This window comes from Protopterus annectens, chromosome 15.part0 (genome assembly GCF_019279795.1).
Source record: "Protopterus annectens isolate FY-2018-M chromosome 15.part0, PAN1.0, whole genome shotgun sequence".
Lineage (NCBI taxonomy): Eukaryota > Metazoa > Chordata > Ceratodontiformes > Protopteridae > Protopterus > Protopterus annectens.
In genome coordinates this window covers 643,846,308-643,861,913 of record NC_056749.1, presented here as the reverse complement: position 1 = coordinate 643,861,913, position 15,606 = coordinate 643,846,308, and the positions used below count along the sequence as shown (strand labels likewise).

At 40.3% G+C, this 15,606-nt stretch overlaps 1 long non-coding RNA gene across 1 annotated transcript in view; it reads right to left on the bottom strand.

The window, feature by feature from the left end:
• Positions 1 to 1,799: 1,799 nt before the first annotated feature.
• Positions 1,800 to 15,606, bottom strand: part of LOC122789972 — an 843,188-nt gene continuing 829,381 nt past the window's right edge. Inside the window, exon 3 of the long non-coding RNA XR_006362895.1 lies at positions 1,800 to 3,015. This is a non-coding gene — a long non-coding RNA (uncharacterized LOC122789972). The remainder of the gene's footprint in view (positions 3,016 to 15,606) is intronic.

The following is a 15,606-nucleotide window of genomic DNA, read 5'->3' as shown; positions in this document are numbered from 1 at the left end:
TGCAAACTGGGACCCATTATTGAATCCCCAATTGATGTGGATATTCTACAAAAGGGCCTTACAGAAACAGATGCTTGGTGCCAGAGCCATGGGCTCAAGCTTAATGCCAGAAAATGTATAGTTATCCCCTTTGGGAAAAAAACATGTAGCCATGAATTACCACATAGGTGGCAGTACACTAAACACTGAAAGTGTGATGAGAGACATAGGGACACAGGTGGACAGTGGTCTCACCTTCGATAACCACATCGCCACAACAGTCAGGAAATCCTTCTATGTGGCGCACCTCATCACTAAGGACTTTTCATCCAGAAAAAAGGTGATCATTGTCCCACTGTACTCATCCCTCATTAGACTCATTATAGAGTACAATGCCCCAATTGGTATGTACCTCACAAGACATCTGAAACAGCTGGAAATGCCACAGAAATGCCGCACTGAACGAATCATGGCCTAAGGCAGATGCCCCATGCTGACCATCTAAAAAACTCCCAACTATACTCTGTGGCATATCGTCTACTCAGAGGTGATCTCTGCTTAACGTACAAGGCTATGTCAAACCCTGAGCTGTTCGACATGCTCCACTTAAAGAAATCCCAATCCCTCAGAGCCACATGCTCCAGGGATCTAAACCTTGTCATCATAATGAACAAAACATGCTGAAGGGATAGGTTCCTGACCCAGAGACACCCCATACTCTGGAACAGACTGCCCATACATGTCAAGCAGAGCGCCTCCTTGGCCCTCTTCAAAAGGAACCTTGACAATTGAATGGGAGATAGGAAATTCACCCTGAGGATCACATCAGTCGCCCTGCTAGACAGGGGTCCAGGGAAGTAAATATTGTGGGAAGAAATATCCAGGGAATTGTTATGGCTAGTCTTGTATCGGCTCTAGGGCCGATTACCTAGTACCAGCCTATGAACCTATACATTAACACTGCACTTGCCCTCTAAATCATGATACCACCCATCTGGCCCACTTTCCCTACACCAAGAATGTCTACATAGTTAAGAGCTCACTGAACTATTTCTCATTTCAGAACAGTCGGTATGTTAACCAATTAATCCCGATAACTATTTGAAATGTTGAGACCCACTACAGTGAGTCCTGTAATGTGAAGACTGAATGGCCAAAATAACAGAGTTATGCATGTCAAGTCTGAGATGGCCATTTCTTGGAATATTCCTTTTTCTCAAAGGTATGACAATCTCAGTGTTAGTATATATCAGTTCATGGGTGTAGGGGGCAATTTGGAGATTTGCTGTTCTCCTGCATTTTTTTTTTTTGGCATGTCAGCACTCAAAATTTTGAGTGCCCTCACCCTGGCTTTTTTAGTAGCCTCCACTAAGAGTAGTTTCTGGCTTACTTCCATTGTCTCATTATAATTTCCTAATGCATGTTCCACGCAAATGTGCTTTTAACCCAAGTCCATCTCCTTTACTTAAGACAATATTATGGAGATCTCACCAACCTCAATTCATCAAAACTGCGGCTCCCCTATTTTCTATAGACACATGCCACACACACATACCTCTGCAGATGTGGTTGCAGCTGTTATCTGTATTTCATCTTAGTAAAAGTTTGTATAACATTTAGATTTTTTTTTTTTTTTATAATTTCCCATCAAACATTCATGCAATGTGTTTTTACTTAAGACCTGTCTGCTGACTAATAAAAAGGATTCCATTTGGCTACAACAAAGAAACAGAACAGAGAGGTTCCTCAGTACAAATATAGAACTGTAATATTTGTCATACTCAGTTTGTTATATTACTCCTAGGATTCAGGGGTCCATTTTTCCCCACTCCTAATAAATATCAGTGAAGTTTTATTCTGTTTCTCTGACTGAGCCAACTTTAGTTTGCAGCCTTTGAGTAAGAAGACCATATTACTGTTACATTACTGCACTGTAGTTTATCACCTTGCATTTGTGTTTCAGCTACAGTTTGTATGACTAATGCTTTACTTACTACTTCTTGGCCTCACATCACTCCTTATCTTTATTTATGTATGTGTGTATGTACTAGAAAGCTAATCCAGTGATCACACGTTGCTTATCATAAGCACCATAGGCTGGTATGTTCCCTCGTTGAATCCAAGATGTGGGGCATTTTCCTGGTCATACAAAGAAAAATCAACATAACAGTAGCGTGAAACAGCATTTGACAGCAAATAAAGACCACAAAGTTGAGCAATTCTTCCATCTCCTTCCTTACTAGATAAGTTGCATGCCCTGCTTAAGAAACACCTTATTCTGTCACTGATGTTTGTGCCATGCATTCTTGAACAAAATCACCACATTTTTGTTGCATCGTCTACTATACTTATAGAAATAAATGTTTTCTTGCATTTGCCCACTTGTGTCTTCTCATTGAATCCACATACTGTTACCTTAACTTGTCAAGTATTGTTTTATTCATAAGACACTCACTGTGGCTCTGTGTCATGCTTTGATGGGTCACATTTGTTTCACCAGTGCCTGACATCCCAACACCCTATTTTACTAAATATACTGTTTCACTGTTCCATTTGACTGTTTAAAATGAAACTAAGTGCAGCCTAGTTTAAAGCATTTGCATCACCTAGTGAATATAAACCATCAAAGTTCAAATCAGCTCAGAAATCAGTTATTATATCTTCACTGAGTTAATGCAAAACAGGAGACAGTGAATATAAAGAGCAATTATGTGGTAGGGGCCCCTATGTTGGGGAGTTTAGGGAGTACAAAACATTTCCTTTCTCATCATATACAATCAAATATTACCATGGTGGTCTCTCATATGGCAGTAAGGTGGTCCACGCTAGACATGGTATAGTATACAGCACTTTAGAAAGTCAATGGCGGCCTGTTTCAATGTCCTTAGAAATTTCTGTCACATCCATTCTTTGCCTCCTTTCTTTAAGGTGGGAATTGTTAAACTCTTCTAGACTGTTTATTTTTATAAACTTGGGCTTGTACACATTCTTCTCGCCACAGTCTGAAGTGTGTTTCTCCTTCTCTGGTACTTTACTCTGCAGGAATGGAAAAAAGTGGAAATAACATCTCTGTTTGTGAGTGGCTCTGCCAAATGCTTACAGCATCAGTCACCCCATTTTCACATATAGCATGACACATGTGTGTCAGTTATATATCTCTATCCACACACCTAAGAATATCAGGCACATAACTGAGCAAATACTCCCCACAGAGCAGTAGCTGGAACACTTTAACTGACCAAGGTGATATGGTTGTTTTCTCTCTGTGGTAAAAAAAAAATAAATAAAATAAAAATGACATATATATATGTGTGTGTAGTGTATACAACAGGCACATTTTTTCACTGAAAGTGGTATGACAAGGCCAGCCACAAAGTGTATGTGTGCTGTGAGCATGTGCTGGTAGATGTGTCTCCCATTAGGTTTAACAATCCTTCAGTCCCAAGAATTGCCTTATGCTTGCAGCTCCCTCCCAGCACACCTTAACAAAACACAAGTCTTGACAAATGTATTTCAGAATATGGCAGCATGAACAACAGCAGTTTAAAGCAGTCATACCTGAGAAAATGTACTTGTACAAAGTGGCATTTATATTGAACAAGCAGAGCTTTACTTTCTTTAACAATTCCTCACAGATTCAGCTGCTGCAAATTCAGAAGGGGTTGCTCCTACTATTTCTTCCATAGTGTGATGAGGCTCTGTGCTTCCTGTTATACTTACGTCAGGCAATTTTACCTGGCTGGATGCAATGATTATGTGAATTAATGCTCATGCCATTATTGTCTCTGAATTGTTCAATTTGCATGACAAAACCTGATGAGTGTCATGCTTAATTATTCTCCATGCTATGCACATGCTTCTCTGCAGGCGGCACTGTGCATGGATGGTTCATACCATGCATTTAGCCGGATCTGTAATTCCACAGAAATTAAAGGAAATGAAATTGCTGTAGTGCCTGCTTTTTTTAGCAGCATAAACACAGATTCAGGCTGCAATGTTTCACATCCTAATGTATCATTGTGAACTATTATAACACAGTAACTATATTATCATAACCTACCAACTGCCACACATTTGTGGTGCCTGTCAGTGCAAGTAAATACAAGGCTCATATGCTACATGTGAGAATTGCTTTGGGTGCCAATTTTCTACCATTTTTCCTGTGATTCTTTAAAGCATAAGATCTTGGCTGGAGAAGGAGAGAGCAATGCTTCTTTTAGAGCACAGAGGTGATTTGTGGAGAAAATAAAATTCTTTCTTCACCTCCTTCATCAGGGTTATAGCCAGATGCTCTTGCAAGAGGGCTGTCAAGGACTGCGATAAAAGAAGGAAGCCTGGAATAGTTTAGCCTAGGCTGTCATCCATATCACTGGCATTCCATGCACAGAGGAAAGGTGCCGTCACCATTACAGTGAGATGAGGTGACAGCTTCCTGACCTAGGCTGATGGGAAGAAGGTAAATAGCAGACACAAACTATGCCCTTTAAGAATATATGCCAGCTACACATGCAGCCTGTCAATGTGTACCATCCATATATCTTAAACACTCGTGCTGTTTTTCTCTCCATAGTCCCTGAAGACACTGTAGTGAATAGGCGGTGGCACAGGAGTAAATTGGATCACCTAACCAAGTGCTGAGCTGAGTACACTTGTTTCAGAAAGCACAGCTTTAAAATATTAAAAGTAGTATAGATTTAGTTTTGTAGAGTATACCTCTATTGGATGAGTGTCATGTCTATGGTAACTTGCATAGTTTAAAGGTAGTAGTATGACTGTTGAGTGCTATTAGTGTATGCATTAGTCACACTATATATTTGGACAAATGAATGAAAGAGTAAAAGTGGTGCTTCTCACATTGTGATGATGGCCATGGGTTCATTTCCCACCTGTTTTGTATGTTATGATCATTTTTAGCTTAACATGTCTGTCTCATTATACCAATTACAAGATTAGACATGGGAAATATATATGAGCAACATTTTTCATTGATGGACATCTGTGTCATGGACACTCTTTGTAAATACCCTTTTTTCCAGTTAGATGTGAGAAATCTATAGGAACAATATTTTTGGTAAATGGATATTTGTATTGTGGTCACTCTGTCAATATTCTTGTTTCCTTTTGGTTATAGGTTCATTCTGTGTGCATCCTAGCCTTGCATTTCCTTGGTAATTGTTAGCCTTTAAATTTGTAATACAACTATCCAAACATGAGTTGAACAAGTAAATGTGGCAATTACAGCTTTCCCCTATCCAAAAGGTCAGTGATGTTAAACTGAGGGTGAATTTGCAGACTCATCTATTCACCCAAATTACATTTGAAGAGAGTATGGGAAGTAAGGGAAGTTTTCTTCAGCTCTGCTCAAGCTGATAACATTTTGGGCATGTGGAAGGTGCTATTAAGCTTTGGAAGTTGGACATCTGTTATATTCTATGCAGGATATTACCTCATATAGCAAAGGCTGCTGCAGCAGTGATCAAATGATGAACAAAGAAAATGCAGATGAGGTTTGTTTCCCTGCTTATAAACTGGATAAGAACTAGATATTTGTCCATTAAATTATTCTATTTAAGGCTATTCACAGAAAGTAAACAGGGAGATAACAGGTACTGCAGTTGTTGTACCTGGAGATGGGAAATTGGGCTTTATGACTGCATATATGGAATGTATTTATGTATTTATTTATTTATGCATCTGAACAACCCAAACCACAGGAAATGGGGAAAATGCTGTCTTAAAAAGTTCACATTTATTTAAAATGCCTTAACTGCTGTCATCCCACAAAGGGACTTCATCAGAATGAAAAAAAAAAACATAGCAAATACATAGGCACCTTATATATTCTTGAAACCCCTCCTATTTAACTGAACAAGTTAAACTAATTAAGGCTGAACCATTAAAATTTAAAGGCATAGTGTTGAATACATCAATTACTTCAAAAACTAGCACTGACTGAAAACCAACAAGGGAGTTACATTCATCCTTTTTGCCAACATCATACATATGCTGGTAAATTGTACTTTTAAGGGGCTCACAGTTTTCCCGATATAGAAAGAGGGGCAGACCTGGCATTGTGCCGCATACATGACCCTGAACCTCAAACAGTAAAATCTCTGCTTCAGGAAGAGATCACCATAACCTGCTAAAGCACATAATGTGGATTAAATAAATGTGAACATTTTGAGAGAGTATTTTCACAATCCACTTTGTGGTTTGGGTTTGGGTTGTTCAGGTAAATTTTGTGGCTTGTTTTATTCCTTATTTATGTGTGTATGTACTTATTTATTTATTTAGTTATTCATTCATACAATTGCCTATTGCATAGCTGAGCTAGTTCAGCAAATGATATGGCAATATCACCAACACACCAGTGTTAATGTAGCGTAGGCAATTTATTTTTCAAGGGCAGCAGGCCACTTGTAGATGAAGCAATGAAATGCACAGTTGTTTGCCAGCAGAAACCTCTGCATTAATTCTGGAATAAAAATAATGCTCTTGGCACCATAACCACCTATACTTCTACAACCAGGGTAGGCAATTCCATAGCTGTAGTTTTGGAAGAAGAACATACATTTTAATAGTAACCTGCACTGCAAGCAGTATATTTCTTCAGGTACAGGTGTGTCTCTGTGTGGTATTCACTGTTGTTGAATACAGGTAAATGCATGTAAACAGGTTTTTCTCAATTTAAAATTTAATTACATTTTTAAATCCCAAAATGTAATCCTTTTCGAAGGGTCTATATTAGAAGACCGAAGGCACATTCTTTCAAATGCATCTTGGTTGAACTTAAAAAGCTGAAAACGGAAAATATCAAAGCGGCTGTTAAGCGAATTCTTTCCCTGGGAAAGAATTTGCTTGGCCGCTTCGTTACTTTGCCGTTTTCGGCACTGTAGTGCGGTCTCAAAGTTGGTATATTTAAGTAACCCCCCACTTGATGTATGTTTGAAATGTATTTATTTTTTGTTGGAACAGCGATTTTTTTCCAAGGGGAAAAAAATCACTGTTCTGACACTTCAACATTGTAAGCTTTTGCATACATAGGGTCAATCAATCACCATTCGCTTTTTTAAGCATTTGGTGATTTAATATAGACCCTTTTTGAATAGCGAAACTGATTTTGCAAATTTGTATCCAGTTAATCTGTTGCATTTTTGAGAACCAGAGTCATGGTTCAAAGAATAAATTCCCAACTGTGGTGCAAATTTGTTCCATATTTGATGACTAGTCATGCGTTGAAGATAGACAGCTGGTGGTTGGAAATGCAATGCTAAAGCCAGTCCTCTTCAGATGGAAGGAAAGTAAGCTGTTCAGCTGTTTCGAAGCACACTGTTGGAGAACAAAGGGTTTGTAACAGGCAACACATTATAGGTAGCATTTTAAGATACTGAGAGTATGGAATGTCTGTAAACGCATGTGTAAGCTTCCAACACTGATATCAAAAAATGTCACCAAACACCATTATGGCAGATCTTGGAAATGACCACCCAACATTTGCTTCCATTGAGAAAGTGAATAGGTCACTGTGATGTTCCACAGTGATACAGCTCTCCACTGGGGACAGTATAAAAAGTCAGCTCATTCATCACTTTAGTATTTTATGCTCATCTGTGCATTACACTGCCCCTTAAACTACAGCAAGAAGCCTGATTGGCTCACATATATAGAATGTGTGCTCTACTGGTTATAGGACAAAATCTTTACAGCATCCTAGTCTAACTCTGAGGCCCAAGTAAGCAAAAATCTGGACTATTAACTAAATGAGCTGAGTTTGGTTAGTAACTTGGGTGCAGGACCAACCAAGTGGGGGCAATAATATTGGATGAGAAATTCATAGAAGAGAGAGAAATGGTTCTGATCAGCCAGTTGCCACTGTGCAAATAGAGGCTTGTATAGCACCAAAATGGTTAGAACCAAGAACATGGACTTAATCCCAAACAAGAGATGGTACACATAATATGTTAATAGAAACACTTAAGAGGAGACCTTACGGCACCCATGTGCTGCTAGTACTCAATTAAATGATCAGGCTTTGGGGGGTTGGGCCTAATAGAAACACTGTCATTGGTAGATACCAGCAATGGAACAGATCACCTCCTTGGCTCTAAGGGTGATGGCCACCCAGTCTGATGTTGCCCTTGTATGGTATATAATTAGTATAGGGTATATAATAGGTTTAAGGCACATTTGCTGTTGCCCCTGTATGGGACATAATAAATATAGGGAATATAATAGGTTTAAGGCACAACAAGGATGCAAAAAGAGTCATTACTGCAATCTCTCATGCTGTGTTCAAAAACATTCAATGCTCATGTAACTCTTCTGGCTATTACTAAAGAGATAGATGCGAAAAGAGTCATTACTGCAATCTCTCATGCTGTGTTCAAAAACATTCAATGCTCATTTAACTCTTCTGGCTATTACTAAAGAGATAGATGCGAAAAGAGTCATTACTGCAATCTCTCATGCTGTGTTCAAAAACATTCAATGCTCATGTAACTCTTCTGGCTATTACTAAAGAGATAGATGCGAAAAGAGTCATTACTGCAATCTCTCATGCTGTGTTTAAAAACATTTAATGGTCATGTAACTCTTGTATCTATTACTAAAGATATATTTAGCTTGCTGGTCTGTTGGGCTGTCAAAGCAAAATTCACTGCATCTCATTACTTGAAACCCAGCTTAACAAATTTCAATGACCCCAAATTTAACTTAGTTAAGTAAAACATTAATTGAAATTTGAAAACTAAAAGAATGCATAATTTTCCTTTCTGTCAAGGTTTATTGCTGTGTGATAGTGTGTGTGCTTGTGTGTCTGTGAGTGTTTGCAGGTGTGTGTGTGTGTGTGTGTGTGTGTGTGTGTGTGTGATTAATTTTTGTGTTTGAGTGTGTGCGTGTCTGTGCATGTTTGTGTATGTGTGTGTGTGTGTGTGTGTGTGTGTGTGTGTGTGCGCATGCGTGTGTTTGTATAATTGGGTGTGTGTGTCTGTGCATGTGTGTTTGTTGTGTGTGTGTGTCTCTGCATGCTTGTGTGTGTGTTGTTAACGTTCACAAATAAAGAGTTTTATCTTTTAGTCTTGAGTTAAGAATAATGCTTCATGATGTGCAAAGTACTGGTTTATTCCATAAACAGCTCTGGGATACTGCCTACCAAGATTTTCAAATCAGTCTCCAAGAACAAAGGAAAAAAATTTACATATATACTTTTTTGTATCAATTTCATGCATGCAGAACTTTAATGGTACATTACTTTCAATGAATCAATGTACTGAAAAATGTCCTCATCCCTCGTGATTTTTTCTTAGAGCTTCATGTAACCACTTGACAGATATGCATTTTTAAAACATAGACAACCTTTATGTATTTATGTATTTTATTTAACATTATTTAGCATTTTTTACCAGGAAAGTCCAACCTGGAACAAGCCAATTTTCAGCGGAGGCCCGAGAAGAAATGCTGAAACCTGGTGTAAGAACGTATCTTTTAACCTTGTAACATTCAGTACCAGTGCACACCATCTTACAGATGGCCTTACAAAGACACAAAGACTCATTCCCCAGCCTGAGAAGGCCAGAGCTTACTGTTTGTTAATTATTCTGGTTTCGAAACATTCCTGGCACATTGTTTTTTTTTCTATTAATATTCTGAAACTAGACTCTTTAAACATGGTATAACATCATAACATCCCTTAACTCCTTCAGCACTTACTTTGCCTTCAGCTATCTGTCGGTACAAGCAGAGAGAATACAATTGTAAGACACTTGAAATATAAAGTTACTACTTATATGAAACAATTTTATTTATTTATTTTGCATAATCATGCATCTGTTTTACATTTTGCTTTTAACATAAACATATTGTAAGCATTTTATTTTACTCAATTGTGAACAAGCTGCAAGTTAATATGCATTTTGTGAGGAATATTCATGAGACAATAAATATTTCCGCAACAGTGTGTATGTATACGGCTGTGGCTATGTCACTGAGTTTTAGAATGTGTGCGGTGATAGTCTCAATAGTCCGAGGCTACCACAATGAAAAAAATGTCCATTTTCCAGGTGAAGTTAATTATTTGTCAGTGGTTATCTTTCTGTGTGCACGTGTGTGTGTGTATGCATGTACTTGTGTGTGTGCTTAGGTGGGCTGCTTGAAGCATAGCCATAGTGTAGTGACCTTAGAATTGATTTTAATTAGAGGAGTTGGAGACAGCACACTGAGTTGCATGAATGGTCTAGGGCTGTGCATCCACTCCCCCAACACACACAAAAAAATACATTATTTTTTCTGTATAGAATCAGACTTTTGAGAACACTGCTTGTGACTGTCTCATGTCTGGTAACCAATTTGCACCCAATAGGTTATCTTCATTTGGGATTATGTTGCAGCTACTTAACATCCTAGGGTCAATAAAAAACTAAATGAAAACTCCAGCCAAGCTAGAACTTCAGTGAGTGACCTCCCAAACCTCCTGTAACAGAGACACATGGGATATATGCAAATAACCCTTATGAACATCAAGTGTTTCAGCTCTATGGTGATTCTAATTGCCCATGACTTTTACATTTGAAGTCATTTTAATGGACAATTTCAGGCCAATAAAGCCAAACCTCATTAACCATCGATATGCATATTTTGGCCTTGTTATGACCTCGTCAGCATAGCATAAGCAGAGTGTTTGACTAAGCATAATAAACACAGCGTTGTAGCTGATGTCCATTACCATTATGAGGTCATAACAAGGCCGAAATATGCATATCCATGGCTAGTGAGGTTTGGCTTTATTCATAGGTTCATAGGTAGATACTAGGCTATCTGCCCTAGGGCATTTATAAGCCTAGCCAGAGTGTATTTGGCTTCCGCCTCCCTTTAGATTAGCCTACTGTGCCTCTGTAAAGTAGGTCACAGAAGGTACCCTTTTAAGATTAGTTTACTGTGCCTCTGTCTAGCAGGGACACAGAAGAGATTCCAGGGGTGAATTTGCGATTTCCCATCCACGCATCCAGATTTCGCTTGAAGAGGGTCAGCGAGGGGCTATGTCTAACATGAATTGGGATTCTATTCCAGAGTGAGGGGAGCCTCTGGGAAATGAATCTGTCCCTCCAGCATGTCCTATTTATCTTTGTGCTAAGGTTTAGGTCCCTGGAGCATGTAGCTCTAAGGGACTTGGATTTTTTGAGGTGGAGCATGTCCATTAATTCTGGGTTTGACATGGCTTTGTACGTCAGGCATATATCACCTCTGAGTAGGCGGTAAGCAACTGAGTAGAGCTGGAGTTTCTTTAGTCGAGCTGCATAGGACATCTGTTTGTAGCCCATGATCCTCTTGGTGAGGTACTTTTGGGGTCTCTCCAGTTGCTGCAGGTGTCTGGTAAGGTACATCCCAAAAGGGCATTGTATTCAATTATGGGCCTGATTAGTGATGAGTAGAGGGGCACAATGACCTCTCTTGATCTAGATGCGAACCCTTTCATGATAAGGTGGGCTATATAGAAGGTCTTTCTAACCACTTTGGCAACGTGATTATCAAAGGAGAGGTTACTATCTATCTTGGTCCCCAAATCTCTAATTACTTCTTCCATACTTAATGGATTATCACCTATGTGGTAATTTGTGGACACCTTGTTTTTCCCAAAGGGGATGACTATGCACTTTTTAGCATTTAGCTTGAGGCCGTGGCTCTGGCACCAAGCATCCGTCTCTGTGAGACCCTTTTGGAGGATGCTTGTGTCAGCTGGAGATTCGATTATGGCCCCCAGTTTGCAGTCATCTGTGAACTTTGTCAGCCATAATCCCCCCGTGTTAGCCTGAACCTCAGAGAAGTATATACCGAACAAGAGAGGTCCCAGAACTGAGCCCTGTGGGACACCACTTGTAACTGGTTTGGATTCGGACATGGCACCTGCGATTCTGACCATGTGAGTTCTATCTCTGAGCCAGTTTGCAACCCATCTTGTGATATAGGGGTTGATATTTAAGCTGGTAAGCTTATTTATGATGCCCGAGTGGGGTATTGTGTCGAAGGCTTTTGCGAGGTCCAGGTAGGCTGTGTGGACTACCTTGCCCTCATCTATGGCTTTGGTGACTGTTTCAAAGAAATCAACTAGGTTTAAGAGGCAAGATCTGCCCTTAACAAAGCCGAATTGGGTAGGTTCCAGTGTCTGGAGTCTCCCAATGTCTTTGTTTATGAGTTCCATGATAATACGCTCCATAGCTTTACAAACCAGACTAGTCAGGCTTATGGGGCGAGAGTTTCTGGGGTCCGTTGTGGCACCACCTTTGTGGAGTGGGACCACTGTAGCTGTACGCCATTCTTTGGGTACATATCCTGTAGTAAGGCTAAGTTTGAATAGTGACTTAATGTAAGGGTTCAGTTCTTCTTGGAGCTCATATAAGACACAGCCTGGGACACCGTCTGGTCCCATAGATGCTGTGTTTTTTGCTTTGGAGAGAGCAGCTTTCACCTGTGCATCTGTGATGTCAGGGAGGTTACATTCAGTTGGGATAGGCATTTGGTCCTTTGGGGGTGAAGGGGGGAGAAGTTTGCGCTGAATCTGTCTACCAGGATGTTGGCTATGTCTGTAGGTTTGGTATATTTTGTACCATTATGCAACAATTCAGAGCATATCTGGGAGTTTCCGCCCATGTTCCTGACATAACTAAAGAAGGCCTTGTGATTATCTTTAGTGTCTAGGGCAATTTTTCTTTCAAAAACTGGCCTTTGATGATTTTATGAGTGATCAAAGTTTCTTGCTAATACTGATCAGAGATGCCTTCCCTTTTTGGGATTTTGCTCTGTCATGTAGTAGCTTCCTCCTTCTGTTGTATAGCTTATTTATGGCCAGGATCCACCAGACCAGTCTCCTGTTTTTGGAGGAGTGAGTCTTGGTTTTATTTGGGATAGCACGATCCATGCATTCCTGCAGGTGCTCATAGAATGCATTTGTAAAGGATTCTGCGGATTGGGCTGTATTATCCTCTGGCCCAGGGGCTTTGAAGGATTCCACCTCAGTCTTAAGAAGTGCAAAGTTGGCTTTTGAGAAATTCTTTACAGTGATTTCCTTGGCTGGGGGTGGGGACGGGATATGGATGTCCAGGGAAATTTGTTTATGGTCTGATCTTAGCAATGAGGGGTTTACCTCTGGTGTGGAACATAGAGACCCCATGTTGGTGATGACCAGGTCCAATATGTTGTTCCCTCTTGTGAGAGTGGTGACCAGTTGTTCCATTGCGTTAGAGTTTATAAATTCAAGGAACCGTTGGGCGAGGGTGTTTGGGCTTGAGTAGTTTTCCCAGTCAATGTTTGGATAGTTGAAGTCACACAATAACATAGTGTTTGGAGAGACCTTCATATTCGCCAGTGTTCTCAGGAATGCCAAGTGGGTTCCTGTAATAGGGAGGGTGTTCTGTAGCAGGCTACAAACTGTAAGGCAGTTTTGCCTGCTGTTAGTTGCACATGGATGGTTTCCGATGCTTCGTGCAGTGCCACTAACCTGGAGGTGTAAGTATCTTTGATGAATATAGATACTCCCCTCCTTTTGTGCTTCGGTCCGAGTTTTGGGGCTGAAACGCATGGTATGAGTTATAACCTGGTAGTGCTGGGGTGCTCTCTGGAGCCCTGAACCAGGTTTCTGTTACTGCACAGACATCGATTTTCTCCATACTGAGGAGAGCCTCGAGTGTGTGCATCTTGAGATTTAGACATCTGGCATTGAGTAGCACTACCCTTAGTTTTTATATCCTTGTGTTGTTTATGGAGGTGGGTTTGTCCTTTGAGCCTTGCCTAAAAAAGGCACTATGGGGGTGGCAAGAGCCTTAGCCAGTATACGAAAGCCTAAGGGTGACAGGTGCAAGTCATCCCTAATGAAGCAACGTGGCTTGTCAAGCATGTCATCCCAGGCTGACAGACACTGGATCCCCTTTGAATGACACCAATACCTTAGCCAATTGTTGAAACTAATCTTTTTGTCTTTATACTGTGGCATCATTCTTGGTGAGGGCAAGATGCTACTCAAGGACAGGGTCATACCAGCCTGGGCTACATGGTCAGAGAGCTCCTCTATGTCTCTTTTGATGTAGTCCAGGGAGGTACGTCTCAGGTCATTCACACCAGCATGGACAATGATGGAGTCATACTTGTACTTGCTTTGGAGTGACCTGAGTGCTTGTGTTATGTGGCGGATCCTGACACCCGACAGGCAGCTTACAGTGACTTTCTCCTTGTTCAGTCTGGTGAGCAGGACGTCAGTGTGCCAGACAGTAGAGTCCCCTATAACAAGTGTATTTGGTGTGTTGTTTGGCCTTAAGGGCTGTGACTGTGAGGCACACTGATTTTGTGAGATATGTGATTTGTGGGTATTGTTGAGGGGTGGCTGTTGCTTGGATATCTGCTTAGGAGGTCTTTGCTGTTTAGGTAGATTTTTATTTAGAGCCTCTGAGTATGTTTTTGTGTGTTTATGTGTTGGGTATGCAGATGCAATAGGTCTGTGTGAGACTGGATTTGTGGTGTGGGTGGTTACCTTTTCCTCCTGACTGACTTGTCAGTCTTGGGTTGAGAGAGCTCTGCCTCCAGTTTGGCTGTGTAACTGCATCTCTCACATGTATTAGATTTTGTTGGAAGGAGGAGAGGGTTGTCTGTGTACATAAGGCAATTGTAACATTGCCTCAAAATTCCCAGATTCACCAGTTGGACTGGAGAGTAACCTTGAAACTGACCCTTGGACATACCAGATTAGTATAGGGAACTGTTTTTTTACTGATCAGATTAGGGAAGGGAACTGATTTTTCACTTGATCAGGAAGGACCAATCGGGAGCCTAATACTTATGAGAAGTCAAGGAGGGTGTAGTGCTTTAGTTAGTTAGTGTTTCCTTATAAGAGCTGAGCAACTGCAGGGCTTTAGAAAGAGAATAGAGTGATTACTTTGAGAGTTTGAACAGTTCTAAGGGAAAAAGTGAAGAGCAGACTTTGTGGAGCCTGGAATAGTTTAAACCTGTTTAGGCGGCACTGCCCGACGCTGCTCAGTGCACAAAACCGCGCAAAAAGAGAGTTGTAGGGTTTTAAGAGAGAGATCAAGGAGTTTAGAATTGACCCAAAATGGCCAATAAAACTACAGCTTCTTATTGGCCTGAAATTGTCCATTAAAACGACTTCAAATGTAAATGTCATGGGCAATCACAATCACCATATAGCTGAAACACCTGATGTTCATAAGGGTCATTTGCATATATCCCACATGCCTCTGTTACAGGAGGTTTGGGAGGTCACTCATTGGAAGTTCTAGCTTGGCTGGAGTTTTCATTTAGTTTTTTCAGATTGTTTTTTCAGTGTGACCTTCTAACTCTTTGTTTTAATTTGTTAGTTGGGATATTTTGCAGTCACTCTAATGATAATGTACATCAGCTGGGTATAACACACCTGTGTTTCTTATGCTTAGTCAAACACTCTGCTTATGATATGCTGATGAGGTCATAATAAGGCTGAAATATCCATGGCTAGTGCAGTTTGTCTTTATTGGTCTGAAATTGTCCATTAAAATGACTTCAAATGCAAAATTTATGGGCAATCAGAATTGCCATATAGCTGAAACACCTGATGTTCATAAGGGTCATTTGTATATATCCCATGTGCCT